The sequence below is a fragment of the Petaurus breviceps genome, unplaced genomic scaffold (genome assembly GCF_028583685.1).
Source record: "Petaurus breviceps papuanus isolate PSGF00001 unplaced genomic scaffold, PetGlider_PUasm1.0 90617, whole genome shotgun sequence".
NCBI classification, from domain to species: Eukaryota; Metazoa; Chordata; class Mammalia; order Diprotodontia; family Petauridae; genus Petaurus; species Petaurus breviceps.
Window position 1 is genome coordinate 813550 of NW_027187287.1, and position 25227 is coordinate 838776.

The 25227-nt window shown below is 39.6% G+C and overlaps 1 protein-coding gene and 1 pseudogene across 4 annotated transcripts in view; both read left to right on the forward strand.

Annotated features, from left to right (window-relative positions):
• The first annotated feature begins 9747 nt into the window (after positions 1–9747).
• The window catches only part of LOC138142900 (uncharacterized), a 36572-nt gene continuing 21092 nt past the window's right edge, over positions 9748–25227 (forward strand). For 2 of the 4 annotated variants that reach the window (XM_069063971.1, XM_069063969.1), the window contains exon 1: positions 9750–10070. The gene's annotated coding sequence lies outside the window, so the exon portion shown is untranslated. Of the gene's footprint in view, positions 10071–14819; positions 14874–25227 lie in introns of all 4 variants that reach the window. The other 2 variants (XM_069063972.1, XM_069063973.1) reach the window with 2 other exon arrangements.
• Positions 17006–22374, forward strand: LOC138142899 (exosome complex component RRP43 pseudogene; annotated as a pseudogene).

A 25227-nucleotide genomic window follows, 5' to 3' on the forward strand; every position in this document is an offset into this window, starting at 1 on the left:
ATTCGTCCTTCAAGAAATTATCAAGCAAAATTGCTCTGATATTCTAGAACCAGAGGGTAAAATAGAAATTGGAGGAATTCACTGATTGCCCCTTGAAAAAGATCCCCATAAGAAAACTCCTAGGAATATCATAGCCAAATTCCAAAGTTCCCAGGGCAAGGAGAAAATATTATAAGCAGTCAGGAAGAAACAATCTGAGTATTGTGGAAACACAATTAGGATAACACTAGATCTAGCAGCTTTTACATTAAGGGATCAAAGGGCTTGGAATATGATATTTTGGAGGTCAAAGGATCTGTGATTAAAACCAAGAATCACCTACCCAGCAAAACTTAGTATAATACTTCAGGGGAAAATCTGGTCATTCAATGAAATAAAGGACTTTCAAGCATTCTTGATGAAAAAATCAGAGCTGAACAGAAAATTTGACTTTCAAATACAAGAAACAAGAGAAGCATGAGAAGGTAAACGGGAAAAAGAAATCATAAGGAACTTATTAAAGTTGAACTATTTACATTCCTACATGGAAAAACAACAATTGCAACTCATGGGACTTTTCTCAGTATGAGGATAGTTGAGGGTGTATGTGTGTATAAATATATGTGTGAGTGTGTGTATATTGTGTACACATATACATAGAGGGCACAGGACAAGTTGAATATGAAGAGATGACATCTAAAAAATAAAATTAAGAGGTGAGAGAGGAATATATTGGGAGAAAAAGAAAGAGAGATAAAATAGGGTAAACTATTTCATATAAAAGAGGCAAGAGAAAACTGTTACAATGGAAGGGAAGAGCAAGAAGGTGAAAGGGAATGGGTCAACCTTAACCTCATTAAATTTAGCTTAAGGAGGGAATAACATACACACTCAATTGTGTGTCTTACCCTACAGAAAAGTATGGGGGAAGGGGATAAGAGAGAGGATGATATAAGGGAGGGCCGATTCAGGGAGAGGGTAGTTAGAAGCACACACTTTTGAAAAGGGGCAGGGTCAAAGTAGAAAATAGAATAAGTGGTGGGCAGGATAGAATGGAGGGAAATATAGTTAGTCTTAACTACTATGAAAATGATTTGAGTAACTACACATGTACAACCTATATTGAATTGCTTATCTTCCCAGTGGGTGTGGGTGAGGATGGAAGAAGGGAAAAAATCTGGAACTCAAAGTTTTAAAAACAAATGTTTAAATATTTGTTTTTTACATGCAACTGGGAAATAAGACATATGGGTATTGGGGTATAGAAACCCATCTTGTCCTACCAGAAAGTTAGGGGGGTCATGGGGGAGGATATAAGAGAGAACAGATTGGGGGAAGGGGTATTCAGTAGGCTCGCTATCTTGGGATGGGTGTAGGGGAAATACGGGAAGAAAATTCGTCAGTCAAAATCTTGTAGAAATGAATGTTAAAAACTAAAAATAAATAAATAAATGGGAAAAAAGAAGAAATGTGGAAAAATACAGCAGAATATTCATACTTTTAACAACATGACCCCAAAATGCCTTCTTGCTTTTCAACCACTTATTGTTATGAATCTATATTCTCCTACCTAACCCAAATCAAGATGCCCTTAAGATCACAAAAGACTGATACACATCTAGAGGATCAGCTGAAACTCTAGATCTCCATGTGGCAACCAAATATTCAAATGCTTTCCAACAAAAGGCAGACAAATAAACAACTAATATTAATAGGCTAGTTATCTTTAAAATTAAAAAATAGTTTTCATTTTTTGAAATGATTCAGTACATAGTAGATAGATTTTTACAAAATAATGTGCATTTTTAAAGTATATCTTATTAAAGTTTTTTAACGTGGACTTATTTAATTACAACTAAATATTAATACAACTTTCCAACATGAAAAGATTCCCCACCCCTGTCTTAGATCATTATATTGTTAAGATGAGCTAAGTCATTCACAGCTGATCATCACACATTGTTACTGTTACTGTGTACAATGTTCTCCTGGTTCTGTTCATTTCACTTTGCATTGGTTCATATAAGTCTTTTCAGATTTTTATGAAATCATCCTGCTCACTATTTCCTAGTGCACAATAGTATTCTATTACATTCATATACCATAGTTTGTTCAACCATTCCCCAATTGATAGGCATCCCTTCAGTTTCCAACTTTTTGCCATCACCAAAATAGCTGCTATAAATATTTTTGTACATGTAGGTCCTTTCCCCTATTTAATGATCTCTTTGGAATCTAGATCTAGTAGTGGCATTGCTGGATCAAAGGGTATGCACAGTTTGGTTTCCCTTTCAGTGGATTTCCAAACTGCTCTCCAGAATGGCTGGATCAGTTTACAACTCCCAACAGTTCATTAGTGTCCCAATTTTCACATGTCATCTTTAACATTTGTCATTTTCCTTTTCTGTACTTTTATAACTTTAAAAGTGAATAGATTTGGGGCACCTAGGTGGCACAGTGAATAGAGCACTGGCCCTTGAGTCAGGAGGACCTGAGTTCAAATCCGGCCTCAGACACAACACATACTTAAAAAAAAAAAAAATATCCGTGTGACCTTGGGCAAGTCACTTAACCCCAATTGCCCTCCAAAAAGCAAAAAAAAAAAAAGTGAATGGATTAAATAATCCAATAAAGTGAAAAAGAGTGACAAATTGGATAAGAAATGAAACACTACAAACTGTTGCTTACAAGAAACCCATTTAAACAACACATACCAAAATCAAAATGAGATAATAGGAAAAAATCCAAAAAAGCAGGAGTTTAAATCATGCTATATAACAAATAAAAAAATTTTAAAATAGAAATGGATAAACAAGAAAACTATATTATGCTGAAAGGAATCATAAACAACAAAGCAATACCAGTAATAAACTTATATGATCTAAATGCCTTAGCATCCAAATTAATAAAGGAAATACTGAGTTTCAAGAGGACATAGAAAGCAACATAATAGAAACAGAGGACTTCAATATTCCTCTCTTAGTTTTGGATAAGTCTAACAGAAAGATTGGCAAAAGAGAAAATATGGAACTGAACACATTTCTGGAGAAACTAAAGTTAAACACTCAGGTCACCTAAACGAAACAGGAAAAAATATACATATTTCTGAGCACCATATGGAACTTTTACAAAAATTTACCATGTACTAGGGCACAGAAATATTACAAACAAATGTAAAAAGGTAGAAATAATTAATATATCCTTTACAGACCATAATACAATAAAAGTAGAAATTGATTCAGGGACCACAAACAAGAGATACAGACCCAACTGGAGACTTAATGAAATATAAAATAATGAGTGGGTCAAAGGAAAAATCATAGAAGCAATAATTATGTAAAAGAAAATCAAAGCAGCCCTGAGGAGTGACCTCATGCGTATTAGACTGGTAAAGATGACAAAAGAGAAATAGTATAAATATTGGAGTCACTGTGGATTATTCCAGCCATTAGGAAAGCAACTTAAACTGTGGCCAAAAAGTCAACAAAATGTGCATATTCTTTGACATAATAATATTACTCCTAGATCTATATACCAAAGAGATCAAAGAAAGAGGAAAAGGACTATAAGTACCAAAAGGATTTATAACAGTCCTTTTCTGAGTAAGTCCAACTTAGAAGCTAAGGAAATGCCCACTATTAGGCATGTTTATATTATGATGTATGAATATGGTGAGATATTATTGTGCCATAAGGAATGATGAAATAAACCATTTCAGAGGAAACTGGGTAGATCTCCATGACTGCTGCAAAGTGAAGTGATCAGAACTAGGAAAATAATTTATACATTCAATCAATAATGTAGTATTTATTAAACACTAGGTGCCAGACACTGTGTTAATGACATTATAAAGAAAAATAACTCTGAAAGACTTTAGAACTCTGATCACTACAGTGGTAAACCATCAGTTCAAGAGGATTCAAGATAAAATATACTACCTACCTCCTGCTGCAGAGATGACAGACTTAAAAGGAAGATATGGTCAATTTGTGAATTTGTTTTACTGTACTATGCATATTTTTACGAAAGTTTTCTTTTTCTTTTCTTTTTTATCATTCAATAAGGCAGAGGTGGTGGGAAGGAGAGATAATAAATGCTAGCAAAGTAAACACATTTTTTTAAATAAGATGGTTCTCTGGGAGGGGTACAATGTAGGTAATATAAAAATGAAAGGTATTAATAATTTAAAACATCAACAAAGGAGGGAGAATGACTTACAGGGTCCCTCCTTGATAATAGCTTTATTTAAGAGAGGATTCAAACTCATGAGGAGACTCCTTCTATTGATAACAGTTTAGCAACTAACTCACTGTAAATTATGCTCTTAGAAAGTTTGTTCACTGGATAAGTGACTTGGTCTTCCCTGCCAGTATGTGTCAGAGGCAGGATTTTTTTAAAAAATCTTCCTAACTTCCTTTATCGACTCAGTGGCTCTGTTTCTTGATTGTGTACTCAGTGCAGCCTCTAAGACTAAGATGCAACAAAATATGGATCAATTCTCTGCTGCTTGTGCTAATTTTGGCTTAACAATTAACTCCAAGAGAACATAGGTGCTCCACCAGTCAGCATCACACCATCCATATGTGGAACCATCAATTACAGCAAATGGAGAAGTTTTGAATACTGTGGATAAATTCACTTCCCTTAGCATTGCCAGAGCTAACTCAGTGTTTGGGAGGCTGCAAAGAAAAGTATGTGAGAGAAGAGATATTAGACTGCCTGCCAAAATGAAGGTCTGCAGAGCCATTGTGGTGACTTCATAGTTGTATACCTGTGAAATCTGGACAGAATATTAGCACCAGGTCAGGAAACTGAATTGCTTCCATTTGAATTGTCTTAGGAAGATTCTGAAGATCACTTGGCAAGATAAGGTAACAGACACTGAGGTCCTTTCTCAAGCTAAACTGCCAAACATTCAAACTCTACTGCAAAGAACCTAATTCCAATGGGATGGCCACATTGTTCAAAAGCCAAATATATATTTTCCTGAAAGACTATCTTACAGAGAACTCAGCACACAGCAAGCGCTCCCACAGAGGCGAGAAGAAGCAATACAAGGACACTCTCAAGATGTTTCTGAAGAACTTTGGAATCAATGGGGGAACATGGCAAAGGACCATCCAGCATGGCATGCCTGCATCAAAGAAGGCACTGTGCTCTATGAGTGAAGCAGAGTTGTAGTAGCTCAAAAGAAATGAGATGCACCAATTTAGAGACATCTCCTCTCCATATGTTCATGTGAATTATTTGTGCTGGACTTTTGTGTGGAGCCTTCTGAGATTGTATTGGTGATGAGCCATAGTAAGACACACTTTACCTTGACTCCAACATAGTGAAGTCATTTTGGCCCTCTTTGAGAATGAAGGACAACTGACTCTGTTTCTGCAATTATTTTTCTTTGCCACCTAAATTTCAACATCTTCCTGTCTTTCAGTGTTTCATCAGCTGGCCATAGTTTTCTACCAAGGAACACATGACCTGAAGTCATCTGTTCAATGAACTGGAATTAGTTTTGTCAAGACCTGACACAAATCTCATCATACTAGGACTACTGAGATACTTGATTGAAAAGAAGAAAAAACTTAAAGGGCCCCCTAGTTATTTTATCTGCCCTTAGACCCAATTTGTCTAATCAAATCACAAGCTGCCCTTTGTTGGTCCAAGATCATCAGATCATTGTTGACCATCAAACCTTTCTTTCCTCAGACCTTCCTTAGGAACCTATGTCATTATTCCATACAGGAGCAACCAAAGGAAATGGATATACAATGATTACATTAACATAAATGAAAACAACAGTAGAAGGTTATTTAACTCAGCTTAATTAAGTGTTGGTTCCAAAGAACAGTTGATAAAAGCTTCCCTACCATCTGTAGAGAACTAGAGCCTAATTCTGTCAAGCATAACTGGTGAGCATGTTAGTTTTGCTAAACTTTTTCTGTATGGCATGGGAGAATCCTCTGGGTAGGGTGGCAGAGATTCAAAGGTCTGGGTTGTTAGAAACCAAACAGCATCATTAATAAACAGAAGGGTGGCAGAGCCCAGGTGGAGAAGTAGAAGCACAAACTTGGCATGGGCTCCCACTCCAATCACTTCCAATACATGTAAAAAATGACTCTAAACAAACTTTAGAGCTACAGAACCCACAAAGTGACAGAGAGAAACAAATCTCCCATTGAAGGAAGACCGGCAGGCCAACAAGAAAGGTCTATTGCAGCGCTCTGGGAGCCAAGCACAGGCCCAGGTTAGCCATGCAGTTTTGGCCTCAGGGTAGCCCTGACCAGCAGTGGCCTGAGTAGACTTCAGGAGAGTGAATCACTAGCAGCTATGGTGGTTTCCAGATTTCTCAACCCAAATGCCAAAGACAAAGTAAAAGGTCAGTGTGGAACTCTGTTGGAACAGGGGAGACTGAAGAGCTTGGTCTGGCCTCTGCCCCCTCTGGTGAGAAGCAGGGGAAGTGTGTCAGTCACTACTGGAATTCCTGACCTGCAGATTGTAGGGGGACCAAGTAACCATTCAGAGGGTAATTGCTCTTGCTTTGACCTGCTTGGATATGGATAGCAGTCTTGGGGGTAGTGGTCCTGGGGTGTGTGACCAGTAAGCCAGAGCTTGTGGGGGCTATAGAGAGGGTGCCCTCCTAATAGCTCCAGCAGCTGTATAAACCCCAGAGATTTGGTTCATAGCTCTCTCCATTCCGGAAGCAGAGTTCTACCGTGGCAAAGCAATGGAAGCACAAACAGACCATAGAATCCTTTTTGGGGGACAAAAAGGATCAAGGCATGGAGTGGGAGGAAGACAATGAAGTCAGAACTCCTGCATCAAAAGCCTCCAAGAAAAAATATGAATTGGTTATAGGCCATGGAGGAGCTCAATAAGGATTTTGAAAATCAAGTAAGAGAAGTGGAGGAAAAATTGGGAAGAGAAATGAGAATGATGCAAGAAAATCTTAAAAATCAAATCAACAGCCTGCTAAAGGAGACCCAAAAAATACTGAAGAAAATTACACCTTAAAAAATAGACTAACTCAAATGGCAAAAGAGTCCCAAAAAGTCAGTGAGGAGAAGAATGCCTTAAAAAGCCAAATTTGCCAGATGGAAAAGAATTTTAATAACTCACTGTAATGGGAATGCAAATTTGGAAGATCTTCCCTGCCCCTAGGCTAAAGTGCACCAGAAGCCTGGGGAGGGAGGCTTGTTTTTCAGTAGATACTTTTTGATTGGCCAGTGGGTCAATAAGGTTGTTACATTCTCTGAGCCAGGAGAAGGCTATATAAGCCCTGATGTGGAGCTTTGTTTTGGGACTCACTTTGAGAAGTGTTCTGTGATTTGATCTGAATTCTGGGAAGCCATTGTTGAGAGTCCCCCGGCTTTGAAAAACCCAGATGTGGAAACCCAGATGTTGACTGGGTATGGATGTAATGGTTGGACAGTTTGAAAATCTGTCTACTTGATCTGTTTCTGTCTTGATAATTCTGCCTGTATGCTTTGAAGTTCGGGGTGCTGACCTTTTTCCCCTGAACAAGGTAAACAATATATGTCTGACTGATTAAAGTAAGCTTGTTAACCCATTTTGAGTTGCTTTCCTTTAACAAAGCAGATCCAAGAACCTGTGGTAGCTGCAAACCCTGAGGACCCTTGGGGTGCTTGCTGCTATACTCACTGAAGAGAATAACTCCTTCAAAACTAGATTGGAGCAATTGGAAGCTAGTGACTTTATCAGAAATCAAGATACTATAAAACATGAAAACAAATGAAAAAAATAGAAGGCAATGTTAAATATCTCATTGGAAAAACCACTGACCTGGAAAATAGATCCAGGAGAGAACATTTAAAAATTATTGGACTACCTGAAAGCCATGATCAAAAAAGAGCCTAGACACCATCTTTCAAGAAATTATCAAGCAAAATAGCCCTGATATTCTAGAACCAGAGGGCAAAATAGAAATTGAAATAATCTACTGATCACCTCTTGAAAAAGATCCCAAAAAGAGAACTCCTAGGAATATTATAGCCAAATTCCAGAGTTCCCAGATTAAGGAGAAAATACTGCAAGCAGTCAGGAGGAAACAATTTGAGTATTGTGGAAACACAATCAGGATAACACTTAGGATAATCAGGATAAGACCTAGCAGCTTCTACATTAAGGGATCAAAGGGCTTGGAATATGATATTCTGGAGGTCAAAGGAGTTAGGACTAAAACCAAGAATCACCTACCCAGCAAAACTGAGTATAATGCTACAAAGAAAAATATGTTCATTCAATAATATAGAGGATTTTCAAGCATTTTTTGATGGAAAAACCTGAGCTGAACAGAAAATTTGACTTTCAAATACAAGAAGTAAGAGAAGCTTGAGAAGGTAAACAGGAAAAAGAATCATAAGGAACTTATTAAAGTTGAACTATTTACATTCCTACATGGAAAAAACAATAATTATAACTCATAAGACTTTTCTCAGTATGAGGATAGTTGAAGGGAATATATATGTATATATACATATATGTATGTATAGGAGGGTATGTGTATATAAATATGTGTGAGTGAGGGCATATGTACATTCATATACATACATATTATATATACATACATACATACATACATATATATACATAGACAGACAACACAGGATGAGTTGAATATGAAGGGATGATATCTAAAAAATAAAATTAAGAAGTGAGAGAGGATTTTATTGGGAGAAGGAGAAAGGAAGAGATAGATTAGGGCAAATTATCTCATAGAAAAGAGGCAAGGGGCAGCCAGGTGGCTCAGCAAGTAAGAGCATTGGCTCCAGTGTTGGGATGACCTGGTTTCAAATCTGGGCTCAGATACTTAGCACCACACCCAGAAATAACTGGCCATGTAACCTTGAGCAAGTTACTTAACCCCGATTGCTTTAAAAAAAAGAAAAGAAAAGAAAAGAGGCAAGACAAAACTGTTACAATGGAAGGAAAGAGCACGAATGTGAAAGGGAATGGGACAACCTGATTCTCATTGAATTTGGCTTAAGGATGGAATAACATACACTCATTTGGGTATCTTACCTTACAGGAAAATAGAGGGGTATGGGATAATAGGGGGGATGATAGGAGGGAGGGTCGATTGAGGGAGAGGGTAGTTAGAAGCAAACATTTTTGAAAAGGGATAGGGTCAAAGGAGAAAATAGAATAAGTGGGGGGGGCGGGATGGGAGGGAGGGAAATATAGTTGTCTTTCATAATATAACTACTATGGAAATTATTTGAGTTAACTACACATGTACAACCTATATTGAATTGCTTATCTTCCCAGGTGGGTGAGGAGGAAAGAAGGGAAAAAATCTGGAACTCAAAGTTTAAAAACAAATGTTTAAAAATTTGTTTTTTACATGCAACTTGGAAATAAAATATACAGGCACTGGGGTATAGAAATCCATCTTGCTCTACTAGAAATTTAGCGGGGTGATGGGGAAGGATATAAGAGAGAACAGATTGGGGGAAGGGATATTCAGTAGGCTTGCTATTTTGGGGTGGGGGTAGGGGAAAGACAGGGCAAAAAAAAATTATAACTCAAAATCTTGTGGAAATGAATGTTGAAAACTAAAAATAAATAAATAATTAAAAAAAAGAAACAGAAGAAAAAACCAAACAGATCCTAATGAAATAAGTTATACAAACACTTCATAGTCATTGGCTTTTACAAGAATTCCCAGTATTTCCTAGACGTCATGATAATTACGGAAATAGATGCCTTTAGCTAGAAGACTAAGTGAGTATACGACTCCACCTCTATGCTGAACTACCCCTGGAGTTCTTAGCTCCTCCCTCCCTCCACTTAATTGCTCCTCTATTCCACAGCTCGCTGATAACTGGAGGCAGAATGAGGGGAAGGGGGAGGTGGAGGCAGGAAGAAGTAGTGGGAACCCACAGCTGAAGCTGGGGTAGGGGAACTGTTCACTGAAGTGGGAGGAAGAGAGGCGAGTGGGTCTCATCTTCCCATTTCGTGCTGGAAAACCTGAAGAACACTTTTCTTCCCGTGGAAAACAGACACTGCTTGCCAGTCACTCACTTAAAGAAGTCAAACTTCAGGGATTTGTTTTTGGTTGTTCTCATGCCCGGGTAAGTCTCTTGGACCATTATTTCTGCACCCAGTGGGTGCAGCAGGTGCCCACATACTTAGATTCTCCTCGATCACTCACCTCTTCTTGTTAGAAAAGGGATTTCTCTAGGATAGAAGTGGGGAGGGGGATAGCGCTGTGTTCTATGTGTTGCAATGTTTTCTCTGAAGAAAGAAAACATGTTGTGTGTGTCAGGTGTAGTGATTTGCTAAGCCACACTCTCCTAACGCCAGGGATAGTGTGGACACTCCTACCTTGAAGGAGCATTCAGCACTGGACATTAAGGAAAGTATTTCCGCACCTTCCCGGCTTCCTGAAGTGCATTCCTCTGCTTGCACTGGCCTGTTTTTCTCTTTCACTGGGCATGATTATTTTAATAATTACATGACATATGTGTTAAGAACAGCGCGACTTGACTGACAGAAAATTGGTTTGGGAGTCAAGATGTCCTTGCTTCTGAAACTAACTGGCTGAATAACCCTGGGCAAGTCTTAGTTCTGGGGCTGTCTGAGCTGGCCCTGGGAACGTATTTTTCTGTACCAATCAAATGACAAAAGAGGGGAAATCCCATGTAAAGAAGGTTTGGGTCCTTAGAAACCGTGGTCTGGGATTGCATGTAATGGGGGGTGGGACGGGGGAAGAGGGGAGGGAAGCAGAGAGGAGAGGAGGAGAAGGGAGAAGCCAGAGAGATAGAGACGATAGCTTGAGTGGAGAAACCGCTGGTGGACTCAGTTACCGTAGTTGCTACTTTTTGTATGCCTCTTTCACGATCTGTCCAGTGGAAGCGAGGAGAACAATTAGCGCTTCTTCCTCTTGAAGGATGGTAAGAAGGCAAATTAAGATAAGGAGTGATGCTATTGTGAGAATGAAGGGAGCTGATGGTGATGAAGACTTGTCAGGGTGCTGCCATCTCCCTTGTACAAGACCTTGGAGAATGCCATTCTTATGGCACCGAGAGGGAGAAGAATGCTTCAGATCTTCTTTGTAAGGGCTTGCTGGGGGGGGGGGGGCAACTAGTCACAACTCACCTGCACTGTACAGGATATGGAAGAATAGGGATGATGAGAACAATAGAGATTTAAAGTTTTGCTAAGTGTTTCCTCACAACAACCTGTATGGTAGGTAAAAGGAGATAAATGGACTTGAAACATACCAAAACACTTTATAGGAGTGATTTCCTAGAATATACTTGTGTCAGATATTAACCGAAACTGAAAGAAAAAAAAAAAGATTAGGAAATGGTTCCTTTTTTGGTTTTGGTGGTTTGGGTTTTTGTCGTTTTTGTCGTTTTTGCCGTGAAGGCTAGTATTTGAGTACATTACGTAGAACATCAAATAGCTAGAGAACAGCACATGAGATTAATTAATCAACATTTATTAAATGCCTTCCTTCTATGTGACAGTATTGTGTCTGAGAAAGAAAGAAAGAAGAAGGAGAGGTGGGGGGTAAAGAGAGAGAGGAGAGAAAGGGGAGAGAGAAACAGAGACAGAGAGACAGAGAGGAAAGGAGTGAAGGAAGGAAGGGATGCTATCCTCAAGCATTCACTGGCAGTAAAGTGAAGTACATTGAGTGAGTGCAGAGGGAAAAACAGCAAAAAAGTAGAGTTCTCACAGAAGTGTGTCTTCTGATTGGACAAATGAATCGAGTTATTAAAACATTGCCAGAATGAAAACACCTTGAGAGAGGGTCTTATTTTTTTTGTCTCCTCTATGAATTCTCTCTCGATTTTTGCAATTGTCAGCACACTCTCCCATTGAATTTTCCTTTCTCTCCACACCTCTCCCCCCCCCCCCAAAAAAAAACTTCCTCAGGGCTAAGACTGCTTTGTAGCCCCAGGACTTCGCTTAGTACCTGGCAAAATGGGTACTTAATCATTGTTTGTTGAGGGGTGGCTAGGTGGCACAATGAATAGAGCACCAGCCCTGGAGTCAGGAGGACCTGAGTTCAAATTTGACCTCAGACACAACACAAAAACTAGCCATGTGACTGTGGGCAAGTCACTTAACCCCAATTGCCCCTCCAAAAAGCAAAAAAAAAAAAAAAAAAAAAAGAATTGTTTGTTGAATTAAATTGAAGCACACAGAAACACCAAGATTTCCCAGAAAATGGTCTGTGGCAAACCAAAACTGAAAATAAAATCGAAAGGGGAAATCATTTCTTATTTACTTAGAAGGCTGGTATTTGAGTAAATGCATGACTTCATTAGAACACCTGGAGGTTACTAGTTTAAAGATACTCAAAGACATTTCAGGCAGTTCTGGGGCAGAGGCACTAGTTGCTGAGGCAGGTACAATGAATAGATAGAGCATTAGACCTGGAGTCAGACCTAAGATACTTTCTAGCTGTGTGACCCTGTGCAAGTCATTTAAATGCTCTGTGCCTCAGTTGCCTCATCTGTAAAACAGAGATAAAAATAGCACCTACTCCCAGGGTTGCTGTGAGGACCAAATGAGATCATATTTGTAAAGTTCAGTGCCTCGAATGTAGTAGGTGTTTCACAAATGTTCATTTCTTTCCTCCAAGAACTTTAGAAGCTGGTAGCACTGGTCCACTTGGTCTACATCAAATATTTCCAGGGAAGTCTGAACTATTGTCTTCTTCTTCTCAGGATGAATTTCTCTTCACCCTGGGATGGAATCTTTGGGCCAAACCACAGGTTGGCAAATTCTGGAGGGGGTTGGAGTCTTATAGCTCATATAGTGCCTTCCCTTATTCGATAGGCCGGAGGTTTTTCTCTAAGGTGTGAATTCTGGGCGTAGCAGCTATCTTGGCCCACTGGAACTTTCCTTACCTCTGAATGCATAAAGCAACCAATGTATGAATCCTCTCTGGATGTGAGTTCTGTCACCACTTGGCACCTACCGTTTAAAATCAATTTACTTTCAAACCCTGTCAGTTATTTGTTAAACGCCATTCTTTGGAGTAACATTAAACCCATTGAGCTTTTTTTTTTTAAACAAGTCTGTTGGTTTTCTTGACCTTAAGCCACGGTTACTCAATATTTTTTCTTATTATAACATAAATATTGTAATCCTTCAAGAACTTCCCTAAGCCCTCCCAGCTGCTAATATTTCTCTCCCTTGGTTACATTGAACCTAGTCCCTTTTGCATTTCTTCCCATTGAAATTCATTTCAATCCAATTCAGCTGTGCTAGGTGCTAAGTATGCAAAGTCGAAAAAGAAAGAAGACAATGATAGAATCAACAAGACTTGGTAATTACCGGTAATTAGATTTGGGGGGGGGGGGGAGGAAAAGGGAAGAGGGCCAATGGAGCAGGCAGTGTGTAGAGCACCAGGCCTGGCAGAAGGAAGACTTGTCTTCCTGAGTCCAAATCTGACCTCAGACACTTATTAGCTGTGTCGCCCTTGGAAAATCACTTAACCCTGTTTGCCTCATCTGTAAATGGGGCCACAAAGAGAACAAAAATGAAGAAGGGAAGGGATGAATGAGAATGATTGGAAGAATGATAGTGCCCTTCACAGATATTGGGAAGTTATGAGGAGTGAGGAAAGGTAATGATTTCTGCTTTGGATATGCTGAATTTGAGATGCTATGGAAGATTCAGTGGGAAATATCCAACAAGCAGTCGATGAAGCAGCATTTGAGCTCAGGAGAGAAATGAGGTCTCAATATGTAGCCTTAGGAACTGTCTCCTAGAGGTGTTCATTGAATCTATGGGAGTTAATGATATCACCAAGGCAGAGTGTGGAGAGGGAAAAGAAGACTCATGACAGAACTGGGGTATGCCCATACATAGCAAATGGGACAGAGTGATGAGTTTGAAAAGGACACTGAGAAGGATATGGATAGAAGGAAAATAAGGACTGGTTAAGATCACAAAAACACAGGGGGCATAAAGACCGAAAAAGATCAACATTGTCAAATATGGTGTGAAGATGTGGATCGAGTACCAGGACTGGGAACACTAAGACCTGAGTTCAAATTTTTCGTTAGACACTTACTAGCTGTGTGACCCTGGGCAAATCACTTAACGCTGTGTGCCTAAAATGAACCAGAGAAGGAAATGGTAAACCACTCCAACTCCTCTGCCAAGAAAACTCCACAAAGGGTCACAGAGATTCGACTGGACATGACTGAAAATGATTAAACAAACTGTAATAAAATAAGCAGGGCCAGCTAGGTGGGGCAATGGATAGAGCACTGACCCCGGAGACAGGAGGACCTGGGTTCCAATCTGGCCTCAGACACATACTAGCTGCCTGAGACCTTGGGCAACTCACTTAACCACGATTGCCTCAAAAAAAAAATGTCTGAGGCAATAAAGAAATGAGTGATGACATCAAAAAGAGCCATTTTAATCAAGTGGGGGTGATGAAAGCCAGATTTGAAGGGTCTGAGATGTGAGTTTGAAGATAATAAAACAGAGACAAGGAATTGGGAAATGAGGTAGCCAAATAGATAAAGTTTTGTTGTTAAAGCCAAGAAGACCGGAGTTTAAATTCTATCCTAGATAATTAACTGTCTATGTGATCCTGGGCAGGTCATGTAAACTTTATCAGTCTGTTCCCTCATCTGTAAAATGTAGATAATACCTACTTCTCAGGGTTTCTGTGAGGATCAAATGAGGTGAGATGTAGCACTTTGTAAACTTCAAAGCACTATATAAATATTATTATTATTGTATGTGTATAGGTGGTTTTTCTAAGAGATTTACTGTGAAAGATTAGAGAGGTATAGGATGATAACTTGTGGGGGTATTAGGGTTAAATGAAGGCTTTTTTTTTCCAGGATGGAGGTGATCTGGGCATGTTTGTAGGCAAGAGGGAAGCATCCAACTGATAGGTAAGGAGATACTTGTGTAGGAAGTTCATTCCTTGTCTCATTCTCCTAGATTCAACATGCTACATCTGCCCTCAGGGTTCTAGGGTACCCCAAGGATGTTACCATGGCTCTCTTCTCTACTTCCATTGACTCAAGCCTCTAATGGCTCTGCTTCCTTTCATTTTAAGACTCCAGTGACAACCTGGATTCCATTTATCCACTTGATATAAAATTGATTTTACAAAAGACTTTTGTGTCAAAGATACAGCAAGAACAAATTACAGACATTTCCCCTCAACACCTCAGGGACACACTCTTAGCTCTTTTCCAATATAACATCCATCCAAAACATCAGGAAGTCCATGTTCAGATGTGGCTTGACTGCTGGATAAATCCCTGTCTCACTTTCTGTTGTCCTGGTACCTGAAGGTCACTTCTTGCTCCTCTGAGCACTGATATTGCACTAATTTAAAAAGTCAGAATCTATATGATCACATATCATACGTAAACTCTTTTCTCATAGCAAGTTGTCAAATAGGTGGGTAGCATATATGTTACTATCCCCGCTTTTTGTATGAGGAGCCTGAACCTCAGAGATACTAAATTATTGACCCAAGATCTCTTGACCAGTAAATGACAGAATTGGCCTTTAAATCCAGGTCTTCCAATTCCAGTCATATTTGTAAAGCACCTAGCATAGAATCTGTCACAGAGTAGGCACCATCTAAATGCTTATTTCCCTCCCCCTTCTATTTCTGTTTCCATGTTTGAATGACAGTTTTCAGATAGTCTGATCTTTGTTCCTGGAGAGGGTAGGGCCATCTTATTCCATGCTGTGGATTCATAATTGGCATTCATTTCACTGCTGTGTGTCTTTTTTCTGTGCCAATCTGGTGGCTTTGCCACCTCCTTGTGTTCCATCCACAGAGCTCCAAGAAATACTGGACTTTGTCAACCATTGAATTTATTTTCCCATATGAACTTGACTCATGGGTATCACCACGTATAGGTGGGGGATTTTATGGTTTTTATGACTTTGTCCACAAGACTTGAACTGTGATCAGTACCTTGATCCATAAACATCTGTTAATCACCTACCAAGTACCAGGAAAGGTCAAAGGCAGTCCCTGATCTAAAGGAACTCGTAGTTTAATGGGGAGATGGTATGCAAACAGTGAGCCAAAAAGATAGATCTACATCTAGATGAATCTAAATATAGCTATAGATAGATATATAATGAATATGTGTGTGTGTGTGTGTGTGTGTGTGTATGTATGATGATTTGGGAATGATCAGCAGAGGGAAGGTACTAGCATTAAGGGGAACAGGGAAAACCTTCTTGTAAAAGAAAAAAATTATAGATGAGACTTGAAGACAGGAGGTAGAAGATGGTGCTAATCCCTCCTACATTTCCCTTGACTTTTATGTCTATACTCCATTTCTACCCACAAGAAGTTATAATAGGGGACCTAGAAGGCTCATTCCAGCTCTGAAATTCCATGCCTCATTGATCATCTTTGTACTGGAATCTCCTTCTCAGTCAGTTTGCTTTTCTTTCTTCTTGGCAGCCAGGGTGTAATCCTGCCTATTTGTGTTAGCACAGAGTTGACAGTAAAGATGTAAGTAAAGAGGAAAAGGACTGGGGACTATAAGCCAGAGATAAAATACAGTTGTTATATTGGGGGCATCTAGTTTAAAAGCAGGATGGTATTTAGGCATAGTTAGTACTGAGGAATAGTATTTTTTTTAATTTTCCTTTTTTTTCTTTTCTCCCCTAGTTACACGTTAAAACATTTTTTAAAACATTTTTTTTTAAGTTGACTAACATTGATGGTGGCCAGCAAATAGCATATAGCAGTAGTCTAGTCCAACCCAAATAGTAATGGATAGGGGGGTATTAATCTGTATATAAGTGTCCCTGCAGGTTGCATATTGGCTTAGTTTTTAATATGTAATATTTTCTATGTTTTATTGTATTTTTACTTATTTTGTTAAATATTTCCCAATTACATTTTCATCTGACTGGATTCAGGCCAGTGCTGACACCTCTAGTATATAGGTCAGTTCTGAATTAAAGGCCAAATTGCCACTGGAGGGAGCGGTATAGTGACTCTTCCGTGATGGGTTAAGAATTCTGAATTTTTGCATCAAACATGGCGGTTAGATTCAAAATAGTGTAACCATTGGAGTATTATAGGAGATATTTGAAAGAGAACTGCCGTCCATATGGAAGGGAACTTGGGGAGGCCAGCACAGTCCATATAGGTTCAATTACTACTGCAGATGGTTCTGCTTTAGTGAAGTTGGGAAATACAACAGTAATTTGTGGAGTTAAAGCAGAGTTTGCAGCACCCCCCCGTGGATTCACTCAATAAAGGTTATATTGCTCCAAATGTGGATTTACCACCTCTGTATTCATCAAGATTTCAGTCTGAACTTCCTGGGGAAGAGGCCCAAGTGGCTAGTCAGTTCATTGCAGATGTGACTGAAAAATTCACAGATAATACAGAGGGAAGATTTATGCATTTCTCATGGAAAGCTTGCATGAGTTCTACATTGCATTCTCATTTGCCTTGACTGTGATGGAAACATCTTGGAAGCATGCACTTTTGCTTTGTTAACAGCTTTAAGAAATGTCCAATTGCTAGCAGGTACTATAAATGAAGAAACTGGCTTAACTGAAGTTAATTTAAAAAAGAAAAATCACTTGAATATTAGAACACATCCAATTGCCACATCATTTGCTACATTTGATGAAACTTTACTCATGGTTGACCCTACAGGAGAAGAGGAACATCTGGCAACTAGAAGCTTAACAGTCATAATGGATGAGGAAGGCAAACTATTTTGTCTACATAAACTGGGTGGAAGTGGGCTAACTGGAGCTAAACTTCAGGACTGTATGAGTTGGGCAGTTACAAGACCCAAAGAAGCAAAGAACCTGATGGATGAAATAATTTAAGAGTATGAAACCAAAATAAATAGCACATATTTTTCAAAATGGATTTGTAAAAATTGTTTTTTTCTTTTCACTGTTTTATCACAGTGCTCACAAATCTTTTATACTAAATAGACAAATATGAATACAAAAAAAAATCCTGAAACTTCACAAACTTAGAATTTCAGAGATAGAAGGGACTTCAGAGGCCATCTGTTGCAATCCAGCAAGAATCCTCCCAGACAACATACCCAACAAGTAATCACCCAGCTTTCCCTTAAAGAAAAAGGTACCATTTTATTCAGGGAAAGAACAATGGACTTGGAGTCAATCAGTTTAAGATTGAGTCCTGGTTTGGTCACTTACTACCTACTTGACTTTGGGCAAAATACTTGGTTTCTTTGAATCTCCATTTCTTCATCTGTAAAATGAGGGGATTGGACTAGATGACCTCTAAAAAATTCCCTCCCAGCTCTAAATATATGATCCTTCCACCAGGGATAAACCTGTTCCATTTTGGGATGACTATCATTAGTTTTACTTATTTTCTTCTTTTTTTTTAAATTTTTTTTTATTTTTTAAGCAATTGGGGTTAAGTAACTTGCTTAAGGTTACATGGCCAGTTATTATTTCTGGGTGTGGTGCTGAGTGTCTGAGCCCAGGATTCGATCTCCAGGTCGTCCCAACACTGGAACCGGTGCTCTTACTCGCTGAGCCACCTACCTGGCTGCCCCTGAGCAATTGGGGTTAAGTAACTTGCTCAGGGTTACACGGCCAGGTGTTTCTGGGTGGGAGCTAAGTGTCTGAGCCCGGGATTCGATCTCCAGGTCTTCTCAACACTGGAGCCGGTGCTCTTACTCGCTGTGCTACCTGGCCGCCCCAACTTATTTTCTTCAATGGATAAATCTATCAATCAACAAGCATTTATCGAGGACCTACTGTGTTTGGCACTGTGCTAAGCAGTAGGGATACAAAGAAAGGCAAAGAAGAGTCCCTTCTCTCATGGAGTTCATAGTTTAATGAAAGAAAAAACATGCAAGCAACTGTTTACAAACAAGATGCATATGGGACAAATTGAAGATAATCAGCAGAGGGAAGGGATTTTCCTTAAGAGGCATTGGGAAAGGCTTCTTGTAGAAGGTGATGTCTTAGCCTGGGCTTGAAGAAAGCCAGGGAGACCAGAGATGGAGATGAAGGACAGAATTTCAGGCGTGGAAGACAACCAATGAAAATATCAAGTAAGGAGATGGAGTGTTTGGGGAACAGCAAGGCCAGGGTTATTGAATCTCAGAGTACTAATGTAAGAAGACTAGAAAGGTAGCTGGGAGAGGACAGGTTATGATGGACTTCAAACCCCAAACATAGGACTTTATAATTTAATCATGGAAATAATGAAGAGCCACCAGAGTGACATAGTCTGACCTGGGCTTTAGGAAGATTAATTTGACAGTTGAGTAGAGGGCAGACTGGAGTGGGAAGAGATTTGAGGCAGGGAGATCCACCAACAGGCTATCAAAATAGTTCAGGTCTCAGATGATAAGGGCCTACAAAAGGGTTGTGGCAGCATCAGAGGAGAGAAGAGGGAGTGTTGGGGAGATGTTACAAAGGAAACTGAAAGGACTTGGCAAGTGATCGGATGTGGGGGCTGAGAGAAAGTAAAGAGTCAACAGTGACATCTTGGTTTCAAGCCTGAGTAACTGGGAGTCATGCTGGTGCTTGACAGTAAGAGGAAAGTTAGAAAAGGTGATCTTTTAAAGATCCAGAACAAAGGTATGTATAAGATCATTCAATGACATTGGCTCAGTACTTCATGCTGTCAATTCTGTTCTCATTCAAGGATAAAATTTGATTTGGCCTGTTGATTTGTGCTTTATTCTAATCTTGGGTTTCAACTCTGTGTTAGTCAGATCTGTTCTCTCCTTGCCAATCCAAGCATCAGTCCCCTGGCAGAAAGAATTATGTAAATGGATATGTGGTCTTGCTGATTTGGGAGTTCTTTCTAATGGTTGAGATTGAGACCCATCCATGCCTGTTCTTCCTGGGTGACTCTTGTCTATGCTCTGTTATAAGTTCTCCACAGCGGAGTCCATCCAACATACCAAGAGGGCTGAGAAGGTGTCAGTGGAGGCTTCAAACATGTGATCAACCAATTATCTCTTTTTATTGTTACATTTGAAAATTAAGGTAAACTGAGGCAATAAAGTTCTGAGTGTGTTCATTTTGTCAGTGAGACCAGTTGTTGTTCTAGCTGACAACAAAATGGGTCATGAAACCATCAGCAAGCCAAGACCACAAGGTCGGGCTTGCTAATCTTGGCAGTTTTGGGAAGTACAAGAGAACAAAGAACATTAAGCATCACAGATGGAAAACAATACGATTGGCTAGACATTAGACTCAATCTGCTCATTAGTTGAACAGAGATAATAGATTTCTTGGTCCTTACCTACATTCTACAACATTTGTTAGCAAGATAACAGATCTCCCTTAATTGTACATGGGTATGCAAGGCTGTAGAGAGATAACTGTTTTCTTTCTATTGAAGTGATTTGCAAGGAAATTTATTATACTTAATTCAGAGAAGAAAAAACCTCTGGATTCACAAACTTCTGAACTTAACTCAGAGACAAAGAAATTGAGGCTTGTTCCAAGTGACTTTTCCAAGTCACACAGGTGGACAGAGCTTTGCCCTGAAGGCAGTCCCTCCTCACCTGTGCCACATAAAATCCCTAGCTTCCTTCAAGTCTCAGCTACCACCTGTAAGAGGCCTTTCTGAGTTTCTTCCCCTCAAGTATTAGGGCTGTCCCTCTCCTAAAACTACTTTGTATTTACTATGTATTTTTAAAATTACTATAGTTCTTTTTATTACAATTATTTCAACTGATGTCACTTGGAACAAGCATCAATTTGTGTTTAAAATGAAAGATTGAGGAGCAGCTAGGTGGCGAAATGAAGAGTACCGGCCCCTGGGGTTAGGAGGACCTAAGTTCAAATCTGGCCTCAGACACATAACACTTACTAGCCATGTGACCTTGGGTAAGTCACTTAACCCCAATTGCTCTGCCTTCCTCCCTCCAAAAAAGCAAAAAGGAAAAAAAAAAAAGAAAAAAAGAAAGATTGGGACTAAACCACCACTAAGGTCCCCTGTAATCTCATTTCTTATCCTCTTCCATTTTTATTTTTTCCTCTCTCTCTGATTCAGGTTTACCAGTGACATCTGTCAACATTTCTGAGCCAGAGAAATGAGAACAGTGTAAACACTTGTCTTTGTGGAATGGTTTCATAGATATAGGGAACTCCCAAGAGTTAAACAAAGTCATGGGGAAACTCCTGTAAATGCAAATCACATTGCACAGAAAACAGAAAGGTTACCCAAGATCACACAACCAGTAATATATCAAAGGAAGGTCCTAAACCTAAGTCTTCCTCACAAAAGGACCTGCTCATTATCCAGCTGTTCCAAGCTGCCTATGAATAAGTCAATCCTCAACATTTCCACAGTCTTCGTGAATTCATTAGTAACCTCATTTTCACTGGCAACCAGGTACATTGGCATCTGTGTGTAGTAGAGAAAAAAAAAACACGAGAGCCTTGATGAGCAAGTTTATGTCTACAAAAAAGAGAAAAGTATTCATAAAAGTATTTGTGAATCTCTTCCCAAACGTGCTAAAGAAACTAGCTCTTCCCGGCAATGCAATGATCTAAGACAATTCCAAGGCACTCATGATGGTGAAAATGCTCTCCACATCCAGAGAAAGAACTATGTGCATATCAAAACATACTCTTTTTTTATTTTTTTCTCATGGTTTTTCCCTTTTGTTCTAATTCTTCTTTCACAACATGACCGATATGGAAATATGTTTAATGTGATTGTAACAGATTGCATGCCATCTTGGGAAGGAGGGAAGGGAAGGAAGGAGAAAAAAAATGGAATTCAAAATCTTGTAAAAATGAATGTTGAAACTGTCTTTGTATGTAAAAGATATTAGAAAAAAACAAAATACTATTAAGTGGGGAAAAAAGAAGAAATGCAAAACAAAAAAGTGCTGAAGTAAACTCTCAGGTGTGGGATAGAGGAATTGAAAAAAACATAGAAAAGAGGGTAAATTAGATGGTAGTCATTCCTTTTCTCTCACTGGAGCAAACCTTCCCCTCCACCAGTGCCAGGTTCCTGAACATCCCGGCCAGCCCAGGGAAGGATGTACTAAGCTTGGACCAGAGGCAGGGCCTCACCCAGAGATGTGCTTTTCTTGGAGAACAGTTCAACTCTGGAGTTGAAAGGAAGATTAGAGATAGCAAATAGATTAGAGATGGCTTTCCCCTTTTTACCCTGGGGTTCATCTGATATCACCAACCCTTTTCCTTTCTGATGTTGTCTCTTCTCTCCCCTACGTTACATGGATAATTTTTTGGTTACTGTGTTAGGAAAAGTACACATTATCAGAATTAATGTTTTATTATAAAGAATTATATGTATTATAAAGAACATGTATTTTCAGCAATCTCCAGTGAAAGATTATGGGTTTTAGTGGTTGGGGAAACCTATGCCCCATTTCCTATAGATTCAATGTATCAGCATTCATGCTTTTTACTTTTGCACTGTTTTCTAGGAATGTTAGCCTCACAAAAATTTCCAAAGAAAACAAGAACCTTCTGAAGCTAGTACCTTAATCCAAAGGTGTGATTCCAATCATAGAAATTTCAAACACCTCTGGAGAGATGGGCTAGAAACTTTTAAGGGCAAGAGACTTCCTGCCCCATCTTGCCAGAAGGATTATTGACTCTTCTAATAGAGACCCAGAGGGGAAGAGAGATCATGGGAGTCCAAAAGATCAAATAAAGAGTCAATGAGGGAGTCAAGGATTAAATTTATTAACTCCCAGCTAGGTCAGAGGGTTCAGTGCAATTCAACAAACAACCCATTCTAGTCTGCCAAGCTTTTTCTGGAACCTAACTCTATTATCTGCTGTCTCCTGGTTCCAAATGGCTACTCATGCACTGAATAACTCTTCTCAAGTGCCAAGAGTAGGCAGGTTATCAGCTTTTCCCTGACTGAAAATAACTTTCTGGATGTTATGAAGACAGTAGCTCAAGAGCGCTACAACACAAACCAAATTTTTTTCATGATAGGGGACATTTGTGTGAGTTTGTAAGCAGAAGGGAAGATTCAACCAATAGAAAAGATGAAGACAAAGCCATAGAGAGGAGATAACTGAAAGATTCAGGTTGCAGAGAAGGAGAGTGATGAGGAACTAGGGAGGAAGAGTGCAGGTGAGAAAGATTAGCTGTGGCAGCTAGATAGCTCAGTGACTAGAGCTCTAGGCCTAGAGTCAGGAGGACTTGAGTTCAAATCCTGCCTCAGACTTTTACTAACTGTATAACCCTGGACAAGTGGATAGAGTGCCAGGCCTTGGGTCAGGAATACTCTTCCTGAGTTCAAATCTGGACTCAGACACTTACTAGCTGTGTCACCCGGGCAGGTCACTTAACTCTGTTTGTCCCAATTTCCTCATCTGTAAGATTAGCTGGAGAAGGAAATGGCAAACCACTCCTGTATCTTTGCCAAGAAAACCCCAAATGGGGTCAGGAAGAATCAGACACAACTGAACAGTATACAACCCTGGACAAGTCACTTAACCTTTGTCAGCCTCATTTTCTTCACCTGTAAAATGAGGTAATAACCCAGAGATCAAAGAAAGAATAAATTTCTACAAAAATATTTATAGCAGTTCTTGTTGTGGTGGCAAAGAACTGGGAATTGAGGCAGTACCCATCAGGGAATGACTGAACACTGACTCACAGAGTAGTAGAGAAAGTAGACTAGAAAGGTAATGGGGTACCACATGAAGGACTTTGAATGCCAGAGGATTTTGAATTTGAGCCTGGAGATAACAGGGAACTGATAGAATTTATTGAAAAGGGGAATAATATGGTCAGACCTGTGCTTTAAGATCAATGTGATGGCTGGAGTCAGGAGGACCTGAGTTCAAATCCAGCCTCAGACACTTGACACTTCCTAACTGTGTGACCTTGGGCAAGTCGCTTAACCCCAATTGCCCTGCCCTCCCCCCTCCAAAAAAAAACAAACAAGCAAACAAAAAGATCAATGTGATAGCTGAGTAGAAGACACTGGAGACAAAGACCCCAACCAGCAGGCTTATCGTCCAGGCAAGAGGTGATGAGTGCCTGGGCTACCTTAGGAGGTTGTGAGTTTAAAGTCCTTTTTTGGAAGTATTCATGCAAAGATTGGAGGACCATTTATTGGATATCTTGTAGAGGAGATTGCCTTTAATGTCTGGATTGGACTAACATTCTATAATCTCTAAAGTACCTTTCAGCTCCAAATATCTCCAGTTCTGGAATCCTAGGGCTGGATAGAGGGAAATCTCTGAGTAGCATTAGAGCGTCATCTCCACGCTGAGCCCAGACATACATAGTGCTATATAGTTAAGAAGCGTTTCCATGGGTAATATTTCATTTGCTCTTCTCAACAACCTTGTGAGGCAGGTAGGACAAGGATGCTCAGCTCCATTTTAAAAATTAGGAATCTACAGACCAGAGAAATCAAATTATATGTCAAGCTCCCCCATAGGGAGTTAGAGGTAGAACTGGGAATCAACCCCACATTTCCTCATTTCAAGACCTGTGTTTTTTTGTCTAGACAGAATGGCTAAGGTTTCAAAGCTCAGTAAGTCTTGTGATGGCATATTACTCTCTTTCACAGAATATCCCTTTCTTCTCCTCCTCCTCCTTCTCCTGCTCCTCCTCCTCGCCTTCCCCTACCCCCAACAGAGGGATTCTTATCTGTGTCTGATACTCTCTGCCCACTTGAACCTGGCAGCCAGCATAAAGATATTTTAGAAAAGAGCTGAGCAAGTCAAATCTCTCAGGAGAATGATATCATAAATCTTCTAAAGCAAGCCTGGCCAGTTGTCAATGTTTCAGTTTCCTTTCTGCCTACTTAGCTGCAACAGCCTCACACTCCTACACTTTCACACACATCAACACAGAAACAACCCAACCCACTCCTTACAAAGTCCTTTTCTATTTTGATTTATGTAATTTAAAAGAGTTCGGTTTCCCTTGCGTGATATAATCACAATCAGTTTTGTCGGCACAGGGCAGGTCAGTGAATTTCATGAACATAAAGACATGTTTACTCATGACCAGAGCAACCCAGAATACAAGAGGCACCATAGTTTCTGTCTTGCCTAGAGCAATTACATCTAAATGGTCGGTGGTTTCCAACATTTTGCAAAGCTACCGGGGTGGGCAATGGACTTGATAACACTATCCAAGGTGAGAAGGATTAACCTGTGGTACCTCCAGTGGCTTGTCAGAATTAAGCTTTCCCAACTTGGTTCAGTCAGTCATACTGAAGTAACAAAGGATTTCAAGGACAAAATCAAGAGAGCTACTACACTCTCATCTCTTTGAAAG